Source organism: Anas acuta, chromosome 1 (genome assembly GCF_963932015.1).
Source record: "Anas acuta chromosome 1, bAnaAcu1.1, whole genome shotgun sequence".
In the NCBI taxonomy this organism is placed as follows: Eukaryota; Metazoa; Chordata; class Aves; order Anseriformes; family Anatidae; genus Anas; species Anas acuta.
Window position 1 is genome coordinate 115,400,373 of NC_088979.1, and position 27,902 is coordinate 115,428,274.

The window sequence follows — 27,902 nt, forward strand, 5'->3', positions numbered from 1 at the left end:
CTCTTCAGCTGCTGTCAGGGCATAAGTTTCTTGCTTCTTCCATATGCACAGCCTGAATGCAAGAAACACTTTTTTTTTTTTTTTTTTTTTTGCAACCAAGGCTACTCCTCAGTGCATATACCTTGGATGTAGCTGTCACCTTAAGTAGGCATGTTGTTATCCACAGCTGATTTCATTACAGCTAGAACAGCTTTCTTACTTTTCTGGAATCATTAAAAGATTATTTTCAGGCACTTTAGAGATATCTACCACCTCCAGCTGCCAGTTTAACAATAAGTTGTCTGGATTACTTCCATAATGAGGTCAATTAAGTAAATGTATGTATACAGATCACATATTTATATCAGAATTTATCAACAAGAAAGCAAAAGCCTTGCTTGTTTGGTTGTTAGATACAGCTAGAGATGGTCCTTCCATTATCTAACACTTGGAAAAAATTTCAAAAGAGACTTTCAGTCAATGTTACCTCAGTCAACCCTGCAATTAAACCAACCCACTGAAGATTAAATCTGAATTGACTGAAAATTAAGTCTCCTGAGAGGTGAAAGGCTACACAAGACTTGAGTTTTGCAAGCACAAGATTTACACCGATTTAAAAACAAACAAACAAACAAACAAAAAATACTAGAACCACAATACTGCTGAACAACTACATTGGTTTCAAGTCACCAATGCCCTGCTCCATGCTTCATTCTGGGTCTGCACCCCGCTCAGCATACCTAGAGTCCATCACCAGTGAAAGTAACTCGATATCCCTGCTGATCTCAGGTTCAGCACACCGAAGCCTTTACAAGGGAAGCTTCACTTTCACATCAATCCCACTATGCTGGGTTGAATCCTACAGGAAGTCTACCCACAAAACAGCCAAAGCCCTGGCCAGGTGCTCACTTCACTACAGAGAAGCAATCACACCAAGGACTCATTTCTCCCACATGCCTTGAGAATTTAATCCTATGAGATCCAATGCACCCTGAAATAAATCCTGCAGAATGACACTATTAGCTCTCCCCCAGCATCCATCTCCTGTGTTTTTTGTTGTTGTTGTTGTTTGTTTTTGTTTTTTTTGTTTTTGTTTTTACAGTATAAACAGCCGCAATGCAAATTCTGTGTGAAATTACCACTACCTGATTGTTTGATTCTCCTCTTGCACTCAAGGAAAGGAATCCACCCACTGCATGCAGTATTATCAAGTACTGCCAGTTAGAAAGGATATAGTTCTGTGGTCAGTCACAGGGATAGCTCACATGCGTAATGCAAACCATTCAACAGGAAAAAAAAATGTTTTTGCAACACAGATTAACCAAATAGAGAGGGAGGGAGAAGATAACGTGAAGAACATCATCATAAATTAGTTTCCTGTTTTCATTTTATTTTGGGTCTGCTTTCTATTTCTAAAATGAGTGTTTTTACTGGATGGGCAGACGCAGATGTTTCCCACGTTTTTATCTTAAGACTTGACAAGGTGCCAATTGTGCATACATATGGCACAAGCAAGAAGGATGCTTCTTCATGAGTGAACAGCTAGAAAAGAAGATTCATCTATATCCTAGTTTCCTACAGATATTAAGAGACATGTTAATTCACCTTGTACAGATTTAAATCCTAGAAAAACCTTATTGCTTCATTTTTTCCTCAAAATAGGATTTCCATCCAAACTATAACAGAATATAACACCTAAATAACTTAGTTTTCTACAAGGTTTTGTAAGTTAAGAGACTTTTTTTGACTCTGTGTCTCCGTTTATTTTTGTTTTAGAAATGTAGTTTCAGCAATACTCTTGGTTTCCAGAAAGCTCCATGCTTCTCCTCCAAAAAGCTCTGTCCTTAACCTATATAGAATTGGGCATATAAGATCTATATCCCCTCAAAACCATTCCCTCCTTCTTGAGATGGTGGTTAAACTATTACAATTAAAAAAAAAAAAAAAAATCTAAACCCAGCAGTTTCTCTCAGGAATCTACACCAGCAGATATTTTACCACCATCCGTAGGAAATTCTACCTGTGAAAGCTACCAGCAAGTTTTACTACAGCCACCAATGCTTCAGTAGTCATTCTTAGGTTTTATTAAATAGCATTCTGTCTTGATAGAAATCCTGCACAGGTGATCATCAGAACAGCAAGGTCTGCTGCTCCACAGCTTTCGAGTTTGTGACTCCAAAGGATCTACTGGCCCATTTTAACATGGGCTACAGAGAAATACAGCAGTGATATTCCCTTACGTTTCCTGTGCAAAAGCAACTTTAATTCGTGATCAGTGAACTCCTTAGAAGTGACAACACAAATTTGGAGCATTCAGTGCTTCATCCGTGTTTCAAGGGCAAAGCTGAAATCAGTTCCACACAATACAAACAGAGATCACTGAAGGGTAACTCATACCTTCTGGTGAAGGAAAGCAGCTGGTTACCATCTTCCCTTTCTAAGGGCAGGTTCTCTTCATCTACCCTGTTCTCTGGCAAACATGAAGAGTAGGAGAGTGGTTAAACAAAGACCATCACCTTTCATTGTCTTAACAAGATACTAATAAGAGCAAACCACAGAAAGTTTCATTCTTTTAATGCTTTCTGCATCAAAACAACTCAATTAAAAACGTGCATAACCTTAACTTGCCACAGACTCAGACAAGCATATCTGCTCAATGATCAGTTGATTTGTTCAAAGGGAAATAGTCTTTTTTTTTTTTTTTTCTCTCTCTAGGAAAAGTGTGACTTAGTTCTTAACGTCTTATTTCTATACCTAAGGTTTAACACTCAGTTCATCTGTTTGGAAGTTACAGCAGCTAGTGCATAGGCAAAACAAAAGCATCTTGATTCCATGCAGGTCAGAAAAACGTATCTACCAAGCCATGAGAAAGCAACTCCATGAAATGTGTCTCACAAAAGCAGGACAGAGAAACAAAGATGGAAGCTTAGAGCCTCTGGTAGCCAGATATCAATGGTCTAATTCTTACTAGTCTGAAGCCCTCTCTTCACCCTGCTAAAGACCCTGGGTGCTAAATTGGTCTAATAAAAAAAAAAAAAAAGTCAGGTCCAAAGCAAATATAAATTCCAGTCAGTCCTGCAAATACCAGTATGGTGCCTGAGGAGCATCAGCTGCATGATCTGCTGCTGGAACATGCACAGTGACACTACACAAACCCCTGAAACAACCTTGCAGTATTTAACAGGAGTCCGTTTATTTTTCACCCCTTTGTAGAACTGTCAGATGTGTTTCACTAAGACCAATGATCTCAGAGTTCAGCCAGAAAGGTTTAAAGTGAGGGCAGAATTGGGAAAGAGGCAACTAAGGGCACGTACAATAGAAATACATACAACTATGTATACCACAGAAAGAGAAATGATTAACAGCTTCCAAGTAAAGAAGTAAGGAAGTGGGGAATACAGCATCAAGAGAAACTCAGAGGTACAACTACCAAGCCTAAGGAGGCATTTCCTGAGGTAACAAGAAATTAAGCTACAGAGCATCTTGCTCCAGAATACTGCAGATAAATTTTCATAGATCAGAAATAGACTGGATGAAGTAATGGAAAGGAAAGTCTACTAAGGGTTGTTAAATACAAACCACTGTTTTGGGGTGCCTCTGTCACAAATTGTTCTGTCCAGGAGAGCGTTCTGGAAAAATATTGCCAAGTGCTAGACCAGTTCCCATGCCTCAAACAAAACATTATTGGCCATTATCAGAAAGGAAATACTAGACTACGTGGTCTGTCTGATCTGGTAGGATCACTAGTGTGAGAGCACGGACTGCTTGGTTCATGGGTCTGGAGTAGTTACAAACGGGTTAAAGCACAGTGACATCAGCACATACAACCCTGGCTCTCTACGACAGCATCCAGCATTGATGATTTGTTACTAACAGAAAAAACAATGTTATCAAAGAGATTCATACTCAAATAACACAGGGAGCTGAATTATCAATCTCAAAGCAACATCTCATCCATTTTGATTATTATCACTCCTCTTAGCAGTACAAAGAGTCAGGAATGAAGAAAGGCAGTATAAAGGACAGAGTATGACAGAGGACATGCCTTGCCTGTTAACACTGACTACCCAGTAAAAGGGAAAAGCATAACCTAATTACAAGAAGAAATGCCATAGAGTTGTACTAAAGCTTTGGTCAAGAAAATCTATTGATATGAGTGGAAAAAGTGAGGAATAGAAAGACTCCAATAGCTTTTGGGTCATGCAAATTTATGCAAGTAGATATTTTTTAGAGAGACTCCCTCTCAAAACATCTAATTCATTAATTCCTTTTGGAAGCATACCAGCTATTTACAATATATTGGACAACACAAATACTTAATAATTGCAAGAGTGACAAGTCCAAGATGATAAAGATTATTTCTGTTTTTATGATCTATTCACACCACTTCTCATCTTTTTATTTCATTATACAGTGATTATACAGATAAAACAGGTTACTATTGTAAATAGAAAACTCTGTTTTCACCCAGGTATTTTAACCTTTTCCACCTAATGAAGAACTAAAAAAATAATTTAACTTCCTAGTCTTAGCTCTTAATACAAATAAGCTTAGGAACAAACAGGGTGCAGTCTTCAAACATGACTACACACAATCAGGCACCAAAATCCACATGTACATACCACTTAAGCATGAATTGCATCACATGACCAAGAAGTATCTACTCTTTACTCAATTGTCTTTAGAAAATAAGCCTCCTTAGTCAGAGGAACAAAAGTCTGAAGTGCTCATCTCAGTATTTACTGCCTACATTTTAACACACCTCAGCTGTTTTCCTTGTTGTTTTCATATTGGATTGGGCTTTTATTCTTTAGTTATGATAAAAAAAAAAAAACTCCTCTATCACTTGCTATGAACTCAATCTAAACAAATTTGGGCAACTGGCAGGTAACAAATGCAGCTTGGCTACTCAAGAGAGCATAAATCAGTTTTGCTAGATAGCGTGAAGCCAGAGAAAATATGGTTTTAATACATTTATATGATTATTTCCCTGCATTGGAAGAATGGACTTAATTATCCCAGTCTTTTCCAGTTCTTTGTTCCTACAGCCTGAAGTTAGCATATGGATGACCAAATTCACTATAAAACCACAGAACTGCAGAAAGCTTACCCAAGACCATCCATCATGTTGATTCTTTCAATAGCTTCATTTTTTCATCCCTACTTCCTTCACAAACACTATTAACCTGCCTTCATAGGGTAGCTACACTTATATTTGCTTTGCCTTTACAAACACAGGAGTAGCTCATGCAAAGCCAGAGTGGTGCATATTGTGCTATTCCCAGAATTCACAGAACAACTTATCTGAGAAAAATAAGGATGACATTGTGACACAAGGTCTTAAATTGCCACCCTTCAGTATATGTAATTACTATATTTTAAGGAAAACAAGTTCTCACAAGCCAATGTACCTGATATTGCTAGACCTAAAGCAGAGTAGTTCAAGTGTTTTATTTTTTGAAGTTGACAAATGTATAGACACTCACATGCAAGATAGTCAACACATTTGTGTAAATTGAAGGACTTTTTTTTTTTTAATAACAAGTGTACCATGATCTACATAAGGTAAAAAAAAAAAAAAAAAAAAAATCTACTTACAAAACAAAGAATATCACAAATCTATTCTTTAAGTCTCTAAAAACACAAACAAAAAATCAATGAGCAGATAAAGGGCCAGAATTTGACCACAGAATGCAGAAGTCTCTGCTGCTTCCTCTTCACCAAAGCAAAAAAACACATGCAAGGTGGAGGCATTTGGGTTATCTGCTCTCAGCATTGGTACAGGGGGCAAGGGGCACTAGAGGAGAACAGACAGGATCTGTGCCCATGACAGCAGGAAGGACACTGTCCATGGAAGGGTCCTGGCTTTGCGTAGCCCCCCCTCACCCACAGACAATTGGTGCACAATATTTCATTCTCATTGGCATCCATGGTCTAAGTTCTTAGCTCAGCCAGAAGTGCAACAACCTTGGCTACAGCAAAATCAATTAAGGTTTTGTTTATGTGGTATTTTTTGAACCAGAAGTTTTGATTAGAGTGCCACTAGCCTTTTTTGCACTAGAGACAACCCATTCACAGAGGAATGAGAAAAATAAACAGACTGAAGTACATCTCCGCTTTGTTTTGCTGTAGTGAAACCATCATGTATCCCTTGAAATACAGGATCACCATGAGTAGTTTCTACTGTTAATCATTTCCAGAGACAAGTCAGGAGTTCCCACAACACCAGTGTTCTTCAGCACCTTACTCCTTCTGGACAAAGGACAGGAGAAGAGTAGGAGGTATAAAAAAGCTCCAATGAGTAATACTGAAGAGCAAACATCATTTCTATGCTTTCAAAGATGGGATTTGAATTCAAAACTTCAGAAGTCTGTCTACTTCTTTCCTACAGCTAAATCAGATTCCTGGGTTGTAGTCTTGCTAAAGCTGCTTCTAGAAGAAGTTAAGATCTTCCTACATGTAAGTACCCGTTGTCTACACGGATAGCCAGAAGTCTCCATAACTTCATGTCAGCCTCACACAACTCATCTTCAGATGACTTGCCTGTCCTTACAGAGGACTAAAAATCTCACGCTACCAGCCAGTGTAAACAAGAAGCATCCTTCAGTGTAATGTGATGCAGCTTGAAGAGATGGTACCTACAGCAGCACATCATCCTTCATCTCAGCTATAATGACTTTCTCCACTTGTTCTTCACTTCTACTGTCATCACCATTTTTCCCCCTCTCCCTTCTACCCTCTCAGACCACTAGAGGCATTTTGGATTCATTTTGCAAGGCCTTACAGCTGTGAGTAAACTGGGTAGACTAAATCATCTTTGGCCATCCAAATCAGAAAGGTAAGCAGAACTAGGTGGGGTTAGAGCTAACCAGAGAAGACTATGCTAAACTGATGCCACTGAGTCAAATTTTCTCCTCTGAGAAGATTTATCACTCTTTTCCCCTTACTTAACAGAAGGCACATAATCTGGAATGCTGTTGAATTGTGTCTGGCTGAAAATAAAGAAAAGAAAGCTAACATTGTGTTTGTGCAAGTGCTTCTGCCAGCATTTGGACCACAGCCAGCCTATCAAGTGCAAGTATGCGGAGGGTTACAGTGCTTTGCCCAGGCATTTGATGAAAACTGCATAGCCTCAGAACACAAGCTTTTAGGTGTGAACATTGTATACAGAATTACAATGAGGAGTTGCACTGACAAACGGTGCAGAAAAATGGAATTTCTCAGAATTTTCTTTGCCCATTCTCACCCCTCCCAAACATGGATCTTTGGATGTCCCATTAATATTCTGCTCCTTGAAAAATTACAAATATAAGAAAGATTAATGTTTTATATTCACTCTTCCATAATAGTTATTTTCTCACTTTGGGAGAAAACTCCAGTCTTGAAAATAAAGAGTTCATTCTTTTCTCTAATTCAGTGCTAAAATACATAGGCATCATTATCATTTGAACTACACCTACAAGTGCATGAGGAATTTCCAAAAACCTCTCAGATATAAATGCATTTTTCCCCTCTTGAGGAGTTATAAATAGAAAATAATTCTCTCCTACTACTTCTAACATAAAAGCTTTCAGGACTGATGTTAGATGGAAAGAACTGCAAACCAGCCACAGACAAAGCATACCATGGCTAGCAACTGCCTTGGGAGACTAATAATACATGACTTTCCACTTCAGAGTCCCTCAGGTTTGAACCTGCCCTAGGTACAGGATACACTTCAGTGAAACAGAAGTGTTGCGATACATTTAACAAGGAAGAAAAGATAGGGAAAAAAAAAAACACAGTTTGTCTACACAGAAGCATCAGACTCAAAGCCTGAATATCTGGACAGAACCAACGTCAAAATTTAAGCGTTTAATAGAAAGAAATCAAGTTTTATTTGGAATTCAAATATTCATCTTTGAAAACTAACGTACCTCCAACAGTAAAGGGCCACATGTGAGCACTTAAGGGAAGCCTGGGTATTAAGGAGCAAGTCAGGAGGGCCAGGTGATAAGGAGGATAAACTGCTCTGGTAAGAATTCCAAGAGATGTAATGTCCTTGTAGCCCAGGCTGATTTAGATTCAGGAGGAAAAGAGTAAGAGGAACACAGTACAGATTATAACAAAAATGCATGCATAGATAACTGCCTTTCTGAAGTGTCAATGAATCAAAGATTAGTATCATCAAAATAGTAAATGCGTTGGAATACACACTGAATAGCAACTGTAAGCAAAGAGGACAATCCTGGGCTGAAGATCACCGTGCTTCAGAGAGAAACAAAGCTAGCACAGTGTACAGCAGTGTACTCCAGACCCAAAACTTAAGAAAAACATGATGACTGAACCACTGCTGTTCACTTGAATAGCCCAGAATCCAATGGGAATCAGAGGCTTCTCCAAATCAAATGTTCTGAGTGGTAAAGGTTTCTCAATGCAAGGGGTGTGCATAAAGCAGCACCGTCTAGTCCCTCATCTGACTGGAATGATGGAAGTAAGTAATTTTGTCCTTAGACATTGAAGGGGGGTTGTTTCATACAATAGGAGCTCAGAAAAGGAAAAAAAAAAAAAAAAAAAAAAGGAAGTATTGTTAGAGAATTAAGCCTCCTAGTGATTAAAATTGAATAGCTAGAACTCAAGAGAGTTTTCACGTCACATCTATTTACATAGAGTAAATAAAAATTAAAAAAAAAAAAAAAAAAAGAGAATAATTCCTTTCCTGTATGAGTGAGATGCATCTTCTCAGCATAGGACACTTTTTCATAAGTATTGTAGCCCATGGCCACTTGTACCTACTTAGGTCACCAAACAGAAGTAGTTTGACACTACTGACCTAGATCTCAATGTCAAGGAAGGGTTTACAAATTAAAACTGAAGTCTATTGAGAGTTTCTAATGGACTGGAGGGATCAATACTGATAAGAGAATGATCTCATCTCTCAAACGTACACCTTACAACACTGCAATTCAGGTAGCATCTAGCAACTTAAGACAATGTCATTAAGTATATTACAGTGACAGTACATGTGCTGGAAGAGGCACAATATGCCTATTACATCAGCTGTAAACGTAGGCAACAAGTACAATTTTGGGGTTGAAGATTGCTGTGTTTCAATCACTAATGTTCTTTTTCTGCCTAGGTACAGGAGATGAAGTACTCCAAAACCATAAAGCAGGAGAAAATCATTAAGATGATACAAAAAATCCCTGAGAAATAGAATGAGGTTAAGCAATTGTAGAATGCGCAGCTAAAACTCAAGTGCAGTTAAAACCTATTCTAAAATGATTAGACTCAAAGTCAATATTTTGAGGAAGAATTAAAGTCATATTAGGGATCATGAAAAACACCTTGTTGTACAGGAGGGCTTCTTCCATCAACACCTAGATGCAGCCCAGAAATCTTGTAATCTTTAGATGTCTTTCAATTTTGCAAATATAACACAAGAGACTTGTATTCAAATGTTACTTGCTGTTGGAGAAAAGAACCAACCAGAAATTTCTCAAAAAAAAAAAAAAAAAAAAAAAAAAAGAGGCACGTTCTCATTCCCCAGAGTGAATCCCTGTAGATTTGCCGGTCTCATGGAGCTTCAGACAAAACTGAAGTGCAGCTCTTTTTTCCCTTGCAGACCCACACCCTCCACCAGATAGCAAGGAAGACTGCTCCTACACCTAGCATTAGCAAGATTGCCAGATATGACAACAAGTAACTAGAGAATCATTTGCATTGGTGATTTAAGCACTAACATAGCTTAGCTTTTTTTTAGAACCAGGTGATACCAGCAGGGTGGCAGGAAGGAATAGAAAATGCATAATAGGAGCTAGAAACAGAAACTGATACAAGAGATGAAGAGAACTACCCACGGTGGTTTTCTAGTTACTCATCTACGCAGAGCTGATCTTAACTGATTGAAAAAAATAAACCTCAAACCAGTTAGCTTAACTTCAGCAATTTGTTCCACGAAAATAATCTAAAACAGCTATCTAAAGGCAAAACAAATAAGATGTATGCAGACAGTGGAACCACTTCATCCTTGTTGCCCAGAAAGAGACAGTTCCAGTACCTCAGCTTCATTCCTTAAAAAAGGAAGTCTTCTCAGAAACATTCTTGAAGACACACCCTAGTCTGTGCCTTTGCCAAAACATACTATAAGTTGTATTCTCCTTGCTGCATCAGTTGCTCAGAAACTGTCACTTAAAGGAAAACCTGCCCTTTACATTGCAGGTAGGGTTATTGCAAATCTATCCTTACAAGAAAACAGATGAAGAAGAGCCGAAGTATATACACACGAAAGTAAAAAACCAATTTCCTCATTAAAACCCATATTAGGCAGAAATTATCACTTTAAAAAGTTCTGTCACCATAGGTAAGTCTCAGCATGCTCTGTCTAGCATAAGTAAATTCATACTTGAAACAGATTCTGATCTCCAATTATTCCTTTTTTTTTTTTAATTCAATATCCAACCAACTAGTTTTCTTAATGGTGTATGTCTGACTCTAGAAAGTGTGAAGATGAGCCAGCAGGTTGCTGTTTGGCAGCTATGATACCACAAGGAAACCACCTTATTTAAAAATTATCTTTATATAAAGATAAATATTTTCTGGCTTTTCTCTGTGAATTTCAAGAGCACTTTCTAAATGAGATAAGGATTTTCATTTTGTACAGATGGAAGAAAACAGACATGAATTGAAAGCCTAGGCATGGAGTCAACAGTAGCATCGGTCACAAGAATATTTGACCTTTAATTCCTAGACACTGAGTCTATGCTGCCTTGGTTTTGCTGAAATTAAATACTTTGTGGCAAAATAAGGAATTATGGTTTGTTTGTTTTCCATTCAGGTTTCCAGCTTCTGTTTATTAGGGTAAAAACAGATAACTCATGCTTAAGTGGAATGCAGGAAGACTTCTCAGATTGAGCAAACAGATCCACTTTTATCAAAAAATGTTTTTACTGAAAGTAATGATAGCACATGAATTAGTGAAGGTTTATTGGGCATATTAAAATTCTGTTCTTTTCTTCTACACAACAAATAAATTGCTCCTTGAACTTGATCTTCTGAAGCTCTTCCACCGAGGCTTTCCTATTCCCTGACCTTCAGGCAAATTGTCCACAACACCATCACATCAGAAGAAGAAAAACTCATTTTAACCAAAAAGAAAGCGGCTTTCAAGCACAACTGCAAAGACACAACACAGGATACCTATCTTCCTCTGAACTCTGACTGACTTGCTATTTTAACCCTCTCTGCATGAGGAAAGCCAGAGACTTAGGAGTTTTATGTTTAGTTTCAGATGCTTTGTGAAAGCCCTGCGAGAAGCTGTGCTTGGCAGACAGAACCACTTCTCAGCAGCACAGTTCACGTAACAAAACCTATAGCTGAAGGCCATTGTGGTGAGCAGTGTTTTAAGGGTGTGATGTTAGGTGCTCATTTCTTGAAACAAGCCAACCTTGACAGTTGTCCCGTATCTTGAATGCATGAATTGCAAACCTCAGCTCAGTGCTGGAGCTACTTTTCATGAAGCCTGCTTCAATGGTTTTGGCAAGTTAAAGAGCATCATATGGTAGATGTGCTGTCCTGCTTTACCTGCCTGCTCTGCACTTTCAAGGTTGCTCTAACAGACTAGACAAGAAAAATAGGAGCTGCTGAGAAGCACCAGTGAACTAATCTCAAGACCAAAGGATTTTATTTTCAACTTTGTCTTGCCCTTCCTGGTTTATATGTTGGCCTAGAACAAGACAGAATTTCTCCCACTGAAAGCATTAGGAAGTAACATCAGATGGTGTGTGAACCTGCCCATATCCCCATGTAGCATTTTAACCATTTAGCAGAAAAGCAGAAAGCTTGCTTCCAAAAGGAAGTGATGGTTATTAGCTAGCTGTGATTCAGGTAAGCCTCAGACAACAAATTCAAGAGCTACACCATCTATGCAAGAACATGAGGAGGCACGATCAGTCTTGGTCCTACCACATACTGAAGACTTGTCATTTGGTGTTCCCCTCTGGAGCAAGTCAACATTTTTTTCCCCCACACTAAAGTCAGAGGACATCAAAATGTAGACTACCCCCAATGTCCTCCACTATTCTTTACATTCTAGTTTAGGAGAAAGATTACTTAACATGTCTTTAAGGCTGCATTCTTCTCCAGAAATAAGATAATTCAGTCAGACTTAGTCAATATTCCCTCAAAGCTCAAAAAGACAGTTTGTCAAAGGTTATGTTACCGCTAGCTTATTTTCCCTGTGAAATAAGGACAAGATATAGATTAAACTGAACTGTTTTGAATATCTCACCAGAATGATATACACAATACACATGGAATCTGTGTATAGTTATAGCTACTCCTACATGCCTAGTAACCAAAGTTGTATTCTTTGTAAAATGAGCAAATGCACACCTACAGTCATTTCCCCCCATCTTCCACTTGGCTGTACATGGTGCGTGTTTAAATGAGAATTCAATAACCTCTACATAGCCATGCTACTCTATGAATATGGCTTGTGAATTCTTCCACTACAAAGAAAAGGACTCTTTGTCTATTTAAGTTAAAACCCAAGAAAGCATGAAGAGGCAGACTTTAACATGAATCAACTCTTGATTCTCTTGATGCTCTTGAGACGCCGTATAAGAAGATTAAACAACTTTGCAAAGTGTCTAGCAATTTCTCCCACTGTTTTGAACTAGTACCTGCCTGCCAAAAGTTTTTTTTAGGACATTACTCAGATTTGCTCATACCTGAGTAAATACTTGTTCTAAGAACGTACAAGTTTGAAGCAGGTATTTCCTCAGGTTTGAGGGTATTGTCACTCCTTTGACACAAACTGCAAAACAAAGTGAGAGGCATCCTTATTTCAGTTGCAAAAAGAAAACAAATGCCAGCATCCCCTCCCATGAAGTACCTTTTGCTGAAAAAAGCACTTCTGAAATGCTAGAGGATATGAATAGGAGAGTGGCTGTTGGGCTTTTGCTTACAGCTCCAAGCTCCTCGACTCTGCAGCGTTGGGCTGCCAGGGCTCATTCAGCCCACATTCTTGCTTCCTGCTCCTTCCTGGATCTGTTCTATGACATGTCCTCATTTCCCATCTGCATCCACTCAAGCCAATATTCATGGAAACCTTTGTTTGGGGATGACAAGCTTGCAGTTTTTGATGGAGACACCATTTTTCTACCTTACATTTGTCCATAGCAGATAAACACTACACTCAGTTTAAGCAAAAGGTTAAACTTCACCAACAATAACAAAATTACTTAGACTTAATTGCACACAAATTAATATAAAGAAAAAGCCTTCTACCACATACTGCCTTTGATTTCAGTAATGTTGTTTCTGTATTGCATATTTATAATATTGTTGATACCAGATGAATCCTTGCCACTCAGATTTTCTCCATAATTAATACCCCTAATAGAAGATAGAATTAATAAAGAATAAAGCAACTTGATGGAAAGATGCTTAGATTTTTAAATAATGCGTACCATATATGTAAATGTTAATCTCTGATGTGGCCAGAAAATTAAGTGCTTCAAAACACCGCTGAGCAATTAGTACATATCTACTGAATTTAGTGCAGCATGAACCCACTTTCTGGCTAGCTTTAACTTTTTGAATACAAGAGCCCTTGCAGCAGTGTTTCATACAGCAAAGAAAACAGTCACTTCAGGGAAGAGTATGAAACAAGTTGGCTTATTTGGTTTATGTAACTTAAAATGCAACAGCTATCTGAAACTCTAATAAAAGGTAGAGGTTTAGCTAGATTGATTAGAAATTTCCTCCTCATCTGTCAACGTTCAGAGTTGTCACCAGCAATAAGAAAAGTCAATCTTGTCCCACGTTGTTCTCTGTGCACAGAGGAGGTGTGCTCTCACCTTTTTTTTTTTTTTTTTTTTTTTTTTTTAAACACACAGCAACTGATATGTTCTCCAGCCTTGACGTTCTGCAAACTGATTGCAGGTTAATCGAAATACTGAGTAGTAACCCCAGAATATGCCCCAGCATCTGCCACTACATTTCAAAATGGAAAATTCCTCTTCTGTCCTCATGAGAGCATTATTCCACTATATTGGTTTGTTTGTTTAATCTGTTCTTTTATTCTCCAACTAGTTTTGAGGTTGAAGAATGGGCTCTGGAATTACTCCCCTAGGGACAATGGCTGACCCTCACAATCTGACAACCATCTGCTGAAATGAAATTTCAGAAAAAAAAAATGCCCATGAAATCCTGACTGCCAAAAAAAAAATATTCTGAATATAAGTGGTTCAAACCAAACTGAAATATTGACCAAGGAGCCATTGCATCACCTTGCTTTATAGCAAGGACTTCACTACACAACATAACTGCAATAAAATTCTGATTTCTAATGTGGGAAACATAAAACAAAGCAATATTATTCCCAGATTTTCATTCTAAAATGAAACACCATGATGTTTCTGCTATCATTTCATTTAAAATGGATGTCATTAGAATCAGTCAAGTCCTGACCACCGTAACTGCACCCAAGGGAATTGCAGAGAATCATTGAGGGAAGTAGCAAGACAGAAGGTCAAACCAGCACCACATTACTCTCCCTTGACATCTGATGGAGTCATGACAGCAGTTTGGATGCTAGATGGCATGAATATTCATCTGTATGATTTTAAAATTACATTATGACATTGGAATGATACTTCTCATGTACCCTTGTTGTACCTTGGTGGCACTGTAGTGAAGATGCAATGTCAAAACACTGACTTCCAAATGAGTGTCACCTGCTTTTCTTTTATTACCACCACTTTTTTTTTTTTTTTTTTTTTTTTTTTTTTGAATCAAACCTTGCTGTCGGAAAAGACAATAAGCAGCAGCAGACTGGGATACTGAAGTATATCAGCAAATTTATTATGGAAATCAAAAGAATGCTACTAACCCCCAACATTTTCCTAAAGAAACTGTGGTCTTGCAGTATACAGCTCCAGTATCAGACACTCCAGTTTCTACAGCTCCAGTAGCAAACCCCTGAGTTTCTATAAAGAACATTTACATCAAAGTTTCCTTCCTCTGGAAGAATCACATTCCAGTTCTTACAAAGGAAAAAAAAGTAGTATCTGTCTTGAAGTTGTAAGAGAAGAGAAAACACCCTCAACATGCCAATTGAGCCAGCAGGGACCTGAGCTATTGTTGCAAACACTCTCAGAAACTGTTTGGCCTGGATTTTTTCCTTAAGCAATAAGCAGAAAATAAATTAAAATTAAGACTAAACAGAATGCTAAATGTCTAGCGAGATTTGGCACTTCCATTCTGTATGGATGTCTAGGTTTCAGTACTGCAGAGGGACTGCTTTCAACAAGAGTTCAGAAAAAAAAACAGGCTGTGGACAGAGATCTCAGACTAACTTGTCCTCTTGCTCCAAAAAAAAGGAGCATAGGAAAAAATAGCCTCAGCTGGGCATCACTAGTTCTAGTTTCTGACAATAGAGAAGTATCAAAGACTTACATTAATATAATGAACTGAATATTTGGTAGGAAATTTCAGTTACCTACAATTATAAAGGGAGGGTGAGGACCATCTGTAACACTGCAATACTTCAGGTTCAATGCCAATTAAAAGTACTACATAAGAAAGTGCTCTGAGGCAGAAGATATTTAATGTTCCATGAAAAAGTTTATAAGTTTTGCTGACTGTCCTTCCTGCCTACATGTTTCTCTTCCTCTTGCATTTTAGATTATTTCCCTCTCCTTGAAAGACCCTTTCCCCTTGTTCTCTACACTCTGGTGCCCTGCTTTTGCTTTCATCACCTCCTGCAGTTCCTTATGCAGGCCCATCCCTAAAACCCCAGATGGGCCAGGCCAGGCCAAGCTCCTCAAGACACGAGCCCCTACCACACTGTCACGATTGCCTTTTATTGTCACCCCCTCTCCTCTGCAGCCCACCCCTCAGGCACTTCTTCTCTAGCCCCCATCCTCTTCAGAGCCATGGCAGAAGGAAGGTGCTGGCATTGCCTCAGCAGAGCAGGCCACCCAGGACCATGAGGACAGTCACGTTTTGAGGATTTCCAACTGTGGCAGCTCCCTGATGTCTGGGCAGCTTGTTCCTGTGACCACCATCAGAGAAAACAGATGTTCTCTGAACTTTTAGGAACTACTTTGTACACCTGGATTTGCCCCCTCCCTCGGGCTGGGGGCTCTGGGGCTGCCACCTCAGCTTCTCCCTATCGGAGGGGCGGCCACTCCGTTCCGGCTGACCCAGCACAGCCGCGTCTCCCCAAGAGGCAGAGGAGAGGCGAGAAGAAACCCAGTGGGGTGCACGGGGTAGAGCACAGCGTTGAGTGGCCAAAACGGAGCTGGCCCGTACGGGGATCGAACCCGCGACCTTGGCGTTATTAGCACCACGCTCTAACCAACTGAGCTAACCGGCCGCGCTGCGAACCAACATGGCCGGAAGTGCCCTGTCAGCGCTAATGGCGGCGCGTCCCTCCTGCCCTGCCACCGGCCTGGGTGCTCCCCCGAGCCCAGCGCCCTCGTAGCAGCCTCCTACGGGGCGAGCACCCCTGGTCCCAGGCTGAGAACCCCGCGGGGCCGCCCCCACCGCACCCACAGACATCCACCCAGCCCTACACAATAGCTGGGGCAGGGACAAGCACACAGCCTGCCCTTGCCCTGGGGACAGCAGGGCCACCACGGTTCTGTCCTCCTCAGAGGCTGTCCAGGCACCTGGATCAAGCCCTGAGCAGCCCCCTGGCCTGCCCTCACTGCAGATAGTGCTTGGAGAGAGATTTGCGAGGGATGTCTCTCCCAGGGCCCCAAAGTTACCCTAAAGACCTAGCAAAGCTCAGGGCAGGCTTCAATGAAACAGAGCAGACACATGGTTGAGCCTCTGATGAGGGAGAAAAGCTTCCCAGGGCCTGGGCAGCATTGACCAGCACCAGCTGAAATTCATCCAGCAGTAGACTGGAATGAAACCACCTGAAAGCAAAAAGCTTCCCTAGAAGGATACAGTGGCACAGGAAAGAGTCACTTAAAATTCGTTTTTATCCTTATTTTCTTCACACATTTTAAAAACAGAAACCTTTGACTTAGTTAATTTTCTTGGCCTGCACTGTAATTAAAAAAAAAAAAAAAAGAAAGTTTTTCAAGCATTTGGTCTTCCCAGCAGATTTTATTACAGAGGAAAAGACCAAGTTAATACCTACACCACAGCTATGGACAAAATAATGGCTGAAAGTAACAGGAATGACAACACTCTTCTAGCTCATACACATCCTTGTGGTCAGCTCCTCCACACACAGTTCCTTTGCTTCACTTGCACCACCAGTTCACAGCCTTTCAATGTTTAAAGGGGTCTTATAAAAGGGGTGGAGAAAGACTCTTTACTCAGGTAGATAATAATAGGACAAGGGGAAACAGTCTTAAACTAGAAGAGGATAGATTTTAGATTAGACTTTAGAAATAAGTTCTTTACTCAGAGGGTGGTGAGGCTGCCCAGAGAAGCTGTGGATGCCCCATCCCTGAAGGTATTCAAGGCCAGGCTGGACGGGGCCTTGGCCAACCTGATCTAGTGGGTAGCATCCCTGCTTATGATAGGGGGTTGGCGTTAGATGATCTTGTAGGTCCTTTCCAACCCAAGCCATTCTGTGATTCACCAGTTAGCCACCACCAGCACTTCCTTCGAATTCCCTCAGCTTCATTTTTGCCCTGCCTTATGATGCTGTCCTTTGTCCCTAGGAGCAAAATGAAACCATTTCCATTCTAGCCCTCACATCTCTGCCTCCCAGTCTTGCCATCTTCCTCCTCAGCACCATCAATTCATACTTAGTTGCTTCTTCATGTGTATGGAAAAGCGTCTGCTCTTCTATATCTGCATCCTTCTTCAACTGTAGCTATATTTGCTTTTTGCAACAGCAGTCTTATTACCACACCTGTGCACCAGCCCTTCATGTTTTGCATTCTGCTGCTCCTTGTATAATTGAATCTCCTGTTTAAACCATCATCTCTCATCCAACTTGTACAACTCATCAGCCCTCCAGGACAACAGCAGTCAATTTTATGAAACAAAAATAAATTAAGAGGGGCCCAGATTACAGGACATAGGCAGCAGTAGTCTAACTAGATGTTGCTGTCCAAGACAGACCTTCAGAGACTCCCGTGGAGTATATGCCATCACTTTCATCTTCAGGATATTGTTTTATCAGCCCAGGAAACTCTCCTGCAGGCTGCCTGGGGCTTTCAGACAAGCAGATGAGGGAACATGTGGGGAGACTGGGAAGGGAGAGACTTCAAACACTCATTTCTTTACCCTTCCTATCCCACCTCCATGAAGCAGCAGCCAGGCAACTGCCAGGAAGCACGTACTTTGTGGTATCTTGAAAGCTACCTGTATTTTCTGGAACACGTCACTTTGTGTTAGGCTAAACACATTCAAACATTCAACAGCAAGGCCACATGTGGAATCTAAATACCAAAGTGAAAAATGAAAGGGCGGAAAGGAACGATACTTCCAGACAAGCTGCAGCATGGGGCTGTGTATGGATCCTGGCCATTCTCCTGACTGATAGCCAGAAGAAGAGTGGCAGATACCAGAACAACAGGCTTTCATTTGTGTGCATCTGGCACACAGATCTTCAATCTGCTTTTCAGTAAGAAGCAGTCACCTAATCTTTTTGGTCAGTTGCTACACAGAGAGCAAGGGAGAGGGGGCAAGGGGATATTAATGATCTCTCCAGCTTTTCTGTCCAAAATATCACCAGAAGTAGCTCAAAGCAGTAATATATTGCCTACCAATTCACAACTGCCCATCATTAGTTCATAATCAAATCTAGTCCAATCTTCCACATTAAGGCAGAACAACCATATGCCCTTTGGATCTATTCTTTCCACTCCCGAGCTAGGCTAAGCATGCCTTCTTCCTCAAAGTTCAATCAGTCACATCCCATATGCCAACCACGATCACTCTGAAGCCCTTTTCCACACAGAAATAACATCCTGGTGTTTTTTTTCTTCTTCTTCTTCCCCTCCAGAGTCTCATTTGGGCTCTGCTTTACAGCTTTCTCCATGCAAGCAACAGATTGTGCTTAGACAGTGACAGATAACTTAGCAGTCCATGAGATCAATGCTGTCTCCAAGAAAACAAGGCTTTCTAATTGAACAGTAAATGTTGGTTTCCCTACAGTGAGTGGGATCCATTCCCTTAAGGGAAAAAAAATAGTCTATACATAGCCAATATCTGTAACATGATGGAATTTACAGGTTGTACATGCAGAGTGCTTGCAAGTATCTTTCAACAGCACTGATGTTAGTGAATTACATTCACTAGTGGTTTGGTTGGCAGAAACCAAGCTCCAAGGGTTTTGCTAATTCAGAGCTTCAGATAGACAACTCAACAACTTGAGACTTCAATGGCACATTTAAGGAGACCTTCCATAACATTCGCTTCCCCTCCTAACCTTAATATAGGAGAGTATTTCTGAAGACTGAAGAGTTTGTATTTTGGACTTTGTTTGAGGGCTGTCTGCCCTCTGTATTTTTAAACAGAGGGCAGACAGAAGACAAAAATGAAGAAGGAACAAAGTTCAGATGCCTGAGCCCAGATCTTGTCTCCAGTTTCCCATAGCCTTCCTCCCACAAATTGCCTAGCATCCCATTCACTCTGCACCAGTTCCCCTGACCTCTCTTGCTTCCCCCACTTTCCCCCCCCGAAAAATCAAGAGCCATATTACCAACACCTGCAGCAAGCAGCATGCTTCGCTGGGCACAGGCTCTGCTTGGTGCCCTTGGCTATTCCCAACACAGCTTTCACTTATGCCTCAGTACATTGTCTACAGGCAAAAGCTACTTTTCCTCAGACCTAGCTTTGTTCAGAATTACGAAGATAATCCTACTTCTTTGCCCAATCAAATCATTCTTCCTCCTTTTTAATGGCAATAGATTGCCAAGTGGTGCAGTCTGTCATCGTGGAATGCAGATCTCTGTGGACTTCCCACAGCCCATGCTCCAAACCAACCACGTGCTGCAGCAGGACCTGTCATTTTGAGTCCTGGCTGTACATAGAAACAAAGCCACCTTCCAGAGAAGACAAGACATTTAGGCAGAAACTAGAACACAGCATACTCAAGGGTTTCTCACCTCAGCCCCTTCCTGAGGGCCTGCACTTGCAGGACACATTAAGTTCTTACTTCATGTAGACCAGTGAGTCACCTAACAAGGTGATTTTCAGTCACTGCTTACTACTCAATACAAAACGGATCTGAACCAGCAATTTAACAGCAAAGCACAGCTTTGGGCATTCCGCACCCACGTCCTGTTTGTTCCTAAACTTTTATCAATCCAGGATTAACAACTGTGGAAAAAAAAAAAAGGTTAGCTGCCTGAATAGAAGGGTAGAAGGGTACATGGAACTAACGCTATCAGTGTGAGTACTACCAAGGGATTTGTTAAGCTTGCCAATGAAATCTCACTCAAAACTACTAATGCAAGTTATTTGCATATGTCCGTGCATCAAACAAAATGGAACAGAGACACAAAGTTACATTTAATAAGATTGTTATTGCCTAAAGTAAATGTTTGGAAGTCATTAAATGCGTGTTGAAGCGGAGCATAAATGTGCATCCCTCATTTACAACATTTTAACAATAGCTACTGTGAGTTTTCAAAGCAGTCAAGAGGACCATTGTTGTTTAGCTATTTTCAGTGTTTTGAACTACAAACCTGCAGGTTCAAGGACTGGAAGGAGGAATGAGACGTAATAGTACAACCAATAGCAGCACAATTATTCATTTCACAGCTTCTTTGTGCTAGCCAGCAACTGGGACAATCCCAGGGTCCAAGGAAGAGGAAAAACCCCTTCCATTCAGCCATCTAAAAGTGAAAACCCAACTGTGGACAGTTTGCAACCAGGCAGAAGTTTGCATTAAAATCTTGATGATGTTGTAGTGCCCAGGCACTTCCACTGTAGTAGAAGATAAAACAAAGACACTTTGCTACTTTGCCTGTCATACTTCCTGGATCTAGTCTGTTCCCCTGGAAAAAAAAAAATTGAGATGCTCTGTAACTCTCAGCCTCAAGCTAACTCCAGGCATCAGTCTGTCATTTAACATTCCACATTAAGCCTACAGTTAGCATTACAGTGATCACCACTGAGTCACATAAATACCATTTCATTATTAGCACCAAAATTGTTGGCAGCTTTTTCCATTTTTAAGTACTGAATATTTTATTCCTGCTATGGATGAATACAATAGATTAGTTGACATAAGCTTCACAGCAAATTCAAGTGATGCTCTTTCACACAAAAATTGCATGCAATTTCTCCCTATTTTTACTCAATAAAAAAAATGTAAGTTTAACCCAGGCCAAACAAAATTCATCCCTTAACATTTTGAGAGTGAGCTTGAAGACTATTTAAATGTTGCCCCAGAGTGGTTTGAAACCTCAGTGTAGAAATTGTTTTATAAAGCTTGTTTCCTAAAGGCTTTCAAAAAATGGAATTTGTCAACAGGCAAAGTACCATGTGATTTCGCTAAAATCCACTTGCAGATGAGCATTTCTGTTTTGTTTAATCAAAAAGTGCAGAAGAGCCCTACAACATTCTATTCTCTTGGAAGTTACTCAATGCAGTTTTCAAACTTGACTATTCAGATGACTATATTTCACAAGGTGTATCATTCCAAGTAGAATCAAATGTCATGAAATATTGTAGCTAGATGTGGTGTCCTGGTTTCAGTTAGGACAGAGTTAGTTTTCTTCCTAGTAGCTGGTAGAATACTACGTTTTGGCTTAGGATGAGAAGAGTGCTGATAACATGTCGATGTTTTAATTGTTGCAGAGCAGTGCTTACACCAAGCCAAGGACATTTCAGCTTCTTGCTCTGTCCTGCCAACGGGAAGGCTGGGGGTGCAGGGGACAGACCCAGGACAGCTGACCCAAACTGGCCAAAGGGGTATTCCACACGATCTGGGGTCATGCTAAACAATAGATAGGGGGGGCTAGCTGGGGGAGTGTGGCCGGACTGCTCAGGGTTAGGCTGGGCATCGGTCAGCGTGTGGTGAGAAATTGCATTGTGCATCACTTGGTTTGTACACGTTATTACTACTGTCGTCATTGTTGTTGTTATTATTATTTTCCTGTCTTAATAAACTGTCTTTATCTCAACTCACAGGATTCACTTTCCCATTTCTCTCCCCCATCCCAGAGAGGGAGGGAGGAGGGTGAGCGAACGGCTGCGTGGTGTTTAGCTACTGGCCGGGTTAAACCTTGACAGTCCTTTTGGCGCCCAACGTGGGGCGCAAAGGGTTGCGATAACGACAGAACTGACCAGAATATGTTAAATTAAAATTGGTATGAGTATTAGACCTGCTTAATAGTTGCTCATCATAATGCTGATTGTTTTATTCTCAAATCGGCTGTAACTGTTTTCCAAATTAAGTATTATAGCACATTACTTTCCGTATGTGCTCTGTCATGTTGTTTATTCTCTCCGGGCCCTGGTTCAAGTACTTCAAGATTTTTGTTCAAGATTTGGTACTGTGCATTGTAACAGTGGCTTATGAGACGATGAAACTTCTGGTCATGACTCTAACTTGTTATTTGCACTCAGCAACGTTGTCGACTCTATACTTTGGAAACCGTATCTCGGAAACTATTAGCAGTTACACCTATTGCCTTTTTTCATCAGGGGGCCAGTCTGAGGAGGGGAGAGGGGAAGATACTTTTTCTTACTCGTTCACTCTCCCTTTCTCCTCTACATTCAGGAGACGTAACTACACGAACATGCTGGTCTGAGTATCCCAGGGATATTCAGTATCTTGGAGAACTATTGCAACAAGCTTGGAGGATAAGGGAGTGGTGAAGGACAAAGGAAGAGTGAAAGAGTAAGAAAAAATATCTTCCCCTTTCCCCCCCAGAGACTGACACCCAGATGAACAGATTGCCTCTTGGCATGTGAAAGACCAAGTTAAACAGAATACTGCCTGATGAAACAGGATAGCAGGTGGCAGACTCTTGCCCCTGGAGTAGGGCTGTCTTTCTGGGGGAAACAGAAATTTTGAGAACAAGAATATAGAGAAACTTCCTCATTGGCAGGGGTATTAATCGTTCCTGGAAATCGGTTCAGGATAGAGGTCAACAAAAATGGCTTATTTCATACGCTGATGATTTTATAAAAGCCTAAGCACCTGTCAAGATGTGCTCAGTCTATGCCTCGGGGGCATTCTGAATCAGATGCCTTGGAGGATGGGGAAGGCAGAAATCCCTGCCTGTGCTGGGGGGTTGGAACTAGATCTTTGAGATCCCTTCCAACCCAAGCTGTGGTGTGAAATAAACCCCCAAAATGATGCCAAACCTTTGGAGAGGACTTCGTTGTCTGGAACTTCGTTCATGTAACACTTTTTTGCATCATGCTTTGCTTTACACTTGTGCTGATGTAGCTTTCTGGATCTGGGCGTAGTTAAGAGGCTTTAACTTAAGGGGTTTTAACTTGTGTTCAGCTCTAGGCAGGTGGTAGAGGTAAGGATTATCAACAAAAGCAGACCACTTGTTTTTCTAGAGCTTCAAAATGGAATCAAATACAATTGTCCTTAATACTGATTTTTTTTTTCTTAAAACAACACAAAACTTTGCATGTGTCTCAGTCCCATTCTTCATTGGTTGTCACGGTATTCAGCAACTGAAGTTGAGCCTAGGGCTGGAAGTAAGCGCACCAATGTGCAGAGCTCTATAATGCTGGTTGCTGAGGCTGGAGAGCAATGTAGCTCTTCTTACGTGGCAAGAAATCATGTAAGTAATCAGCAGGGTTCCAGAAGGTCATCCTCCTCCGAGTGTTGCCTAAAAGGCTTTTTGCTCTTTTTCCTTTCCTCTGTTTGAATTGATCCTGTCCAACAGGGTCCGGCTTTGTACATAAATCCTTGCTAAGCTTTCAGCCTGCTCTCTGGCTGTGCCGTCTTGCCTCATACTTCTTGGTGTGCACGAATCAAAGAGATCCCTGGTTTGATAATGCTGATATCTGTTAAAACCATGCCCTGAAAACAGCCTGCTCCAACGTGGTAACAACCATCTCATCGGTAACGGCAGGTCCAAGCTCCTGTCTTGCTGTGCTGCGTTGCTCTGAACATGAGCTTTTTGTACCAAAGTGACTTGACAGCATGGAGGGCACTGAAAGTCATGCTTCTCAATTCCTTGGTCAGGACTGAGAGCTCTGTTCCCATTGTCAAGCAAGGGAAGAGCTAGCCCAAGAAAAATGAGGCTTCTATGAGCTTGTGCTAGTTAAACCCTTTTCTTCCGTGTATCAAAGATGTTTTAAAAGTGAAGGATACTAGTTTTGTCTTCACTTATCACCAAAGTAACCTTCACAAAATTAACCTCTTTGGCCAGATCTTGGACCTTCCTATTGTGGAAGACAGCATCTAGGAATCCTTTCTTTCCCTTTCTCTGCCCTATGAAGAAATCTTTTTTTTTTTTTTTTTTTTTGAAAGGAAATTAAAGCTCTCTGAGGAGATGTATAATTTTTGACTGGCTGATCTAAACAGCTTTGGGCAACATGTAGACATGCAAAATAAAGTACAGAACATCATTCTACAGCTTGTGTTCCCAGTTGATGGACTGGATGAAATGGTGTATACATGCACAGGTGCACATAGAGTAAAGAAATAATTTCTCAGGCTGCAAGGAACAGTATTTCAAATAACTAACTTAAAGCCTTATGTCCCCTCTGAGAATGCTGGTTTCTAACCCTGAAACCAACCAGAGAGCTAGGTGCAGCTCTGTGTGATCAAAACTTGCTGTTGACTCTGGTCAGGGTAGGCTTTCACATGGTGAATTAACATTTGACCTAATAGCATTGGACCAAAACTTCTTTTATTTGAGAAGTGACATGGCAACTTCCCTATCTACTCAGATCAGACAGGCACTCTTATTTCAAGGTTGTCACAAAGGTATATACAGAATAAACTGTGGTGTTCAATTAATCTATGTCAGGAGGACAGAAAAGGGAGTTGACCCTGCTGAAACTTGATCCAGTTGTGTTTTCATGCCCAGGTGCTGCTGTTCTGGCAATGAGACCCCTGTGCTTTTGGGGATAACAGGTGTCATTGTTTCTTCTTTCACTTGACTCAAATGCTTCTTTGAAGAGATGTAATTGTTTGACAGACCTGTATCAGGATGTGAACTGTGGAGTGATAACACTTGTCCCTGGTTGAATCCTTGATTCTGTGAATACTTAACCAATTCCTCTGTGTAAATGAAAACAGGACACATTCACGTAAGGTTTTTGCAAAAATTAATTGCTAATACATATGAAGGTAAGAAAGCTATATGAGTACTCAACGACGACTATGTACACGTTGTGAAGTAAGTGGAGAACACGTAGAGAATGGATGTCACGTTTAAAAAATATCTGAGGATAAACTGTGTACCGCTACGTCTTTCATGGCTAGAGCATAATGTTATGAATACTAAGAAAAGTATAGAAATACATGTATTATGGCAGTTCTCTTGAAACACATGAAAGTAGCATGTAAGCTGCTGCTAACATTCAGAAACTTGTTTTCATAATCACTATATCCAATTTTAGGTCTTGTGTGGAACATTCTAAAGCTTGTAAGAAACTCACCAAAAGATTCAAATGTCAACTATGGCAAGAACTTTCATTGTTTTAGTAACATATTCACTTTGCATGCCAGTGGTTCTAATTTGGAGAGAGTTGTCTTCAGCAACCATAGACATAGAAATTTGAGGGAACTTCTGTTATTTAGTCTGGCGTTAGTGGGTTTGAGTGCATCGTCATCTATATGAATGAAAGCTGACATTCTTGTCCAGGTCCAGAAAGGTGTCCTTCTGTTGCATTAACAAACAGCAGTCTGGTGGAGTCATAAATAATTTATGAACTTGGGATATTGATTTTTTTTCAGTGCTTATAGGAAATTATATGCTTGTGGCTTCGAGAAATAATTGGTGCAATTTAATCACATAAAAATTATAGTCATCTTTAATTCTTCTCAAATGGAACCTTAATGACACTGGTTATGTTACAAAACCAAGCAAAGAGAGGGCTGCCTGCATGGACTGAAGAAATAGGAGTGCTAGAAACTGCAGGTTTAACAGGTCTGACAAGAATGATCCTAATGGCAGTGGGTTTAATCAAAGTCTAACTGATGTCTGCTTGATCACAAATCAGTCTTTCCACATGAAAATATTGCAAACATACTGAAAACATTTAATAATACTAAGTATGTAAAGGGCATGGAGTGCCTGGCATATTGGGAGAAAAAAGTTCTGTGTAAAACATCATTGAGCTGAAGATGGTTTTTGCTTTAATGTAATAGAATTTCTCCTTTTAGTGTAATCTTCTGTGGAAACTCTGTATTTGGGTGTTTGTGACTGAAGTAGGCGAAGGAAGGAAATAATAGAAACTTGACTAAAAGTTATTCTGATTTTCTGTTAGGGAGGGAAAATGACCATACTGTCCTGGTTTTAGTTAGGACAGAGTTAAGTTTCTTCCTAGAAGCTTTGACAAAGGAGTAAATAACTGACAGTCACTCATTTTTTACAAGAATTAGGAAAAGCAGTATTTAGATAAGGGATATCTTGGTAGAAAGAAGTCTAAAAATCAAACAAAAAACAACCATAAGATTTCTTCAAAGGGCAGAGAAAGGGAAAGAAAGGATTCCTGTGTTTCACTCACTACAGAACAACTCATTGCATATCAAATCATACAGATCTGAGAAGCTGAAAAATTAAAATTAATCCAGCTTCCTAGATGCTGTCTTCCACAATAGGAAGGTCCAAGATCTGGCCAAAGAGGTTAATTTTGTGAAGGTTACTTTGGTGATAAGTGAAGACAAAACTAGTATCCTTCACTTTTAAAACATCTTTGATACACGGAAGAAAAGGGTTTAACTAGCACAAGCTCATAGAAGCCTCATTTTTCTTGGGCTAGCTCTTCCCTTGCTTGACAATGGGAACAGAGCTCTCAGTCCTGACCAAGGAATTGAGAAGCATGACTTTCAGTGCCCTCCATGCTGTCAAGTCACTTTGGTACAAAAAGCTCATGTTCAGAGCAACGCAGCACAGCAAGACAGGAGCTTGGACCTGCCGTTACCGATGAGATGGTTGTTACCACGTTGGAGCAGGCTGTTTTCAGGGCATGGTTTTAACAGATATCAGCATTATCAAACCAGGGATCTCTTTGATTCGTGCACACCAAGAAGTATGAGGCAAGACGGCACAGCCAGAGAGCAGGCTGAAAGCTTAGCAAGGATTTATGTACAAAGCCGGACCCTGTTGGACAGGATCAATTCAAACAGAGGAAAGGAAAAAGAGCAAAAAGCCTTTTAGGCAACACTCGGAGGAGGATGACCTTCTGGAACCCTGCTGATTACTTACATGATTTCTTGCCACGTAAGAAGAGCTACATTGCTCTCCAGCCTCAGCAACCAGCATTATAGAGCTCTGCACATTGGTGCGCTTACTTCCAGCCCTAGGCTCAACTTCAGTTGCTGAATACCGTGACAACCAATGAAGAATGGGACTGAGACACATGCAAAGTTTTGTGTTGTTTTAAGAAAAAAAAAATCAGTATTAAGGACAATTGTATTTGATTCCATTTTGAAGCTCTAGAAAAACAAGTGGTCTGCTTTTGTTGATAATCCTTACCTCTACCACCTGCCTAGAGCTGAACACAAGTTAAAACCCCTTAAGTTAAAGCCTCTTAACTACGCCCAGATCCAGAAAGCTACATCAGCACAAGTGTAAAGCAAAGCATGATGCAAAAAAGTGTTACATGAACGAAGTTCCAGACAACGAAGTCCTCTCCAAAGGTTTGGCATCATTTTGGGGGTTTATTTCACACCACAGCTTGGGTTGGAAGGGATCTCAAAGATCTAGTTCCAACCCCCCAGCACAGGCAGGGATTTCTGCCTTCCCCATCCTCCAAGGCATCTGATTCAGAATGCCCCCGAGGCATAGACTGAGCACATCTTGACAGGTGCT

At 40.5% G+C, this 27,902-nt stretch overlaps 1 long non-coding RNA gene and 1 other non-coding gene across 2 annotated transcripts in view; both read right to left on the reverse strand.

The window, feature by feature from the left end:
* LOC137862543 (uncharacterized) overlaps positions 1–27,902 on the reverse strand; it is a 60,701-nt gene that overhangs the window by 15,592 nt on the left and 17,207 nt on the right. The window contains exon 2 of the long non-coding RNA XR_011100388.1: positions 2,377–2,449. This is a non-coding gene — a long non-coding RNA (uncharacterized lncRNA). The remainder of the gene's footprint in view (positions 1–2,376; positions 2,450–27,902) is intronic.
* Positions 16,269–16,342, reverse strand: TRNAI-AAU (transfer RNA isoleucine (anticodon AAU)). The gene has a single exon. It is a non-coding gene; the product is annotated as a tRNA-Ile (tRNA).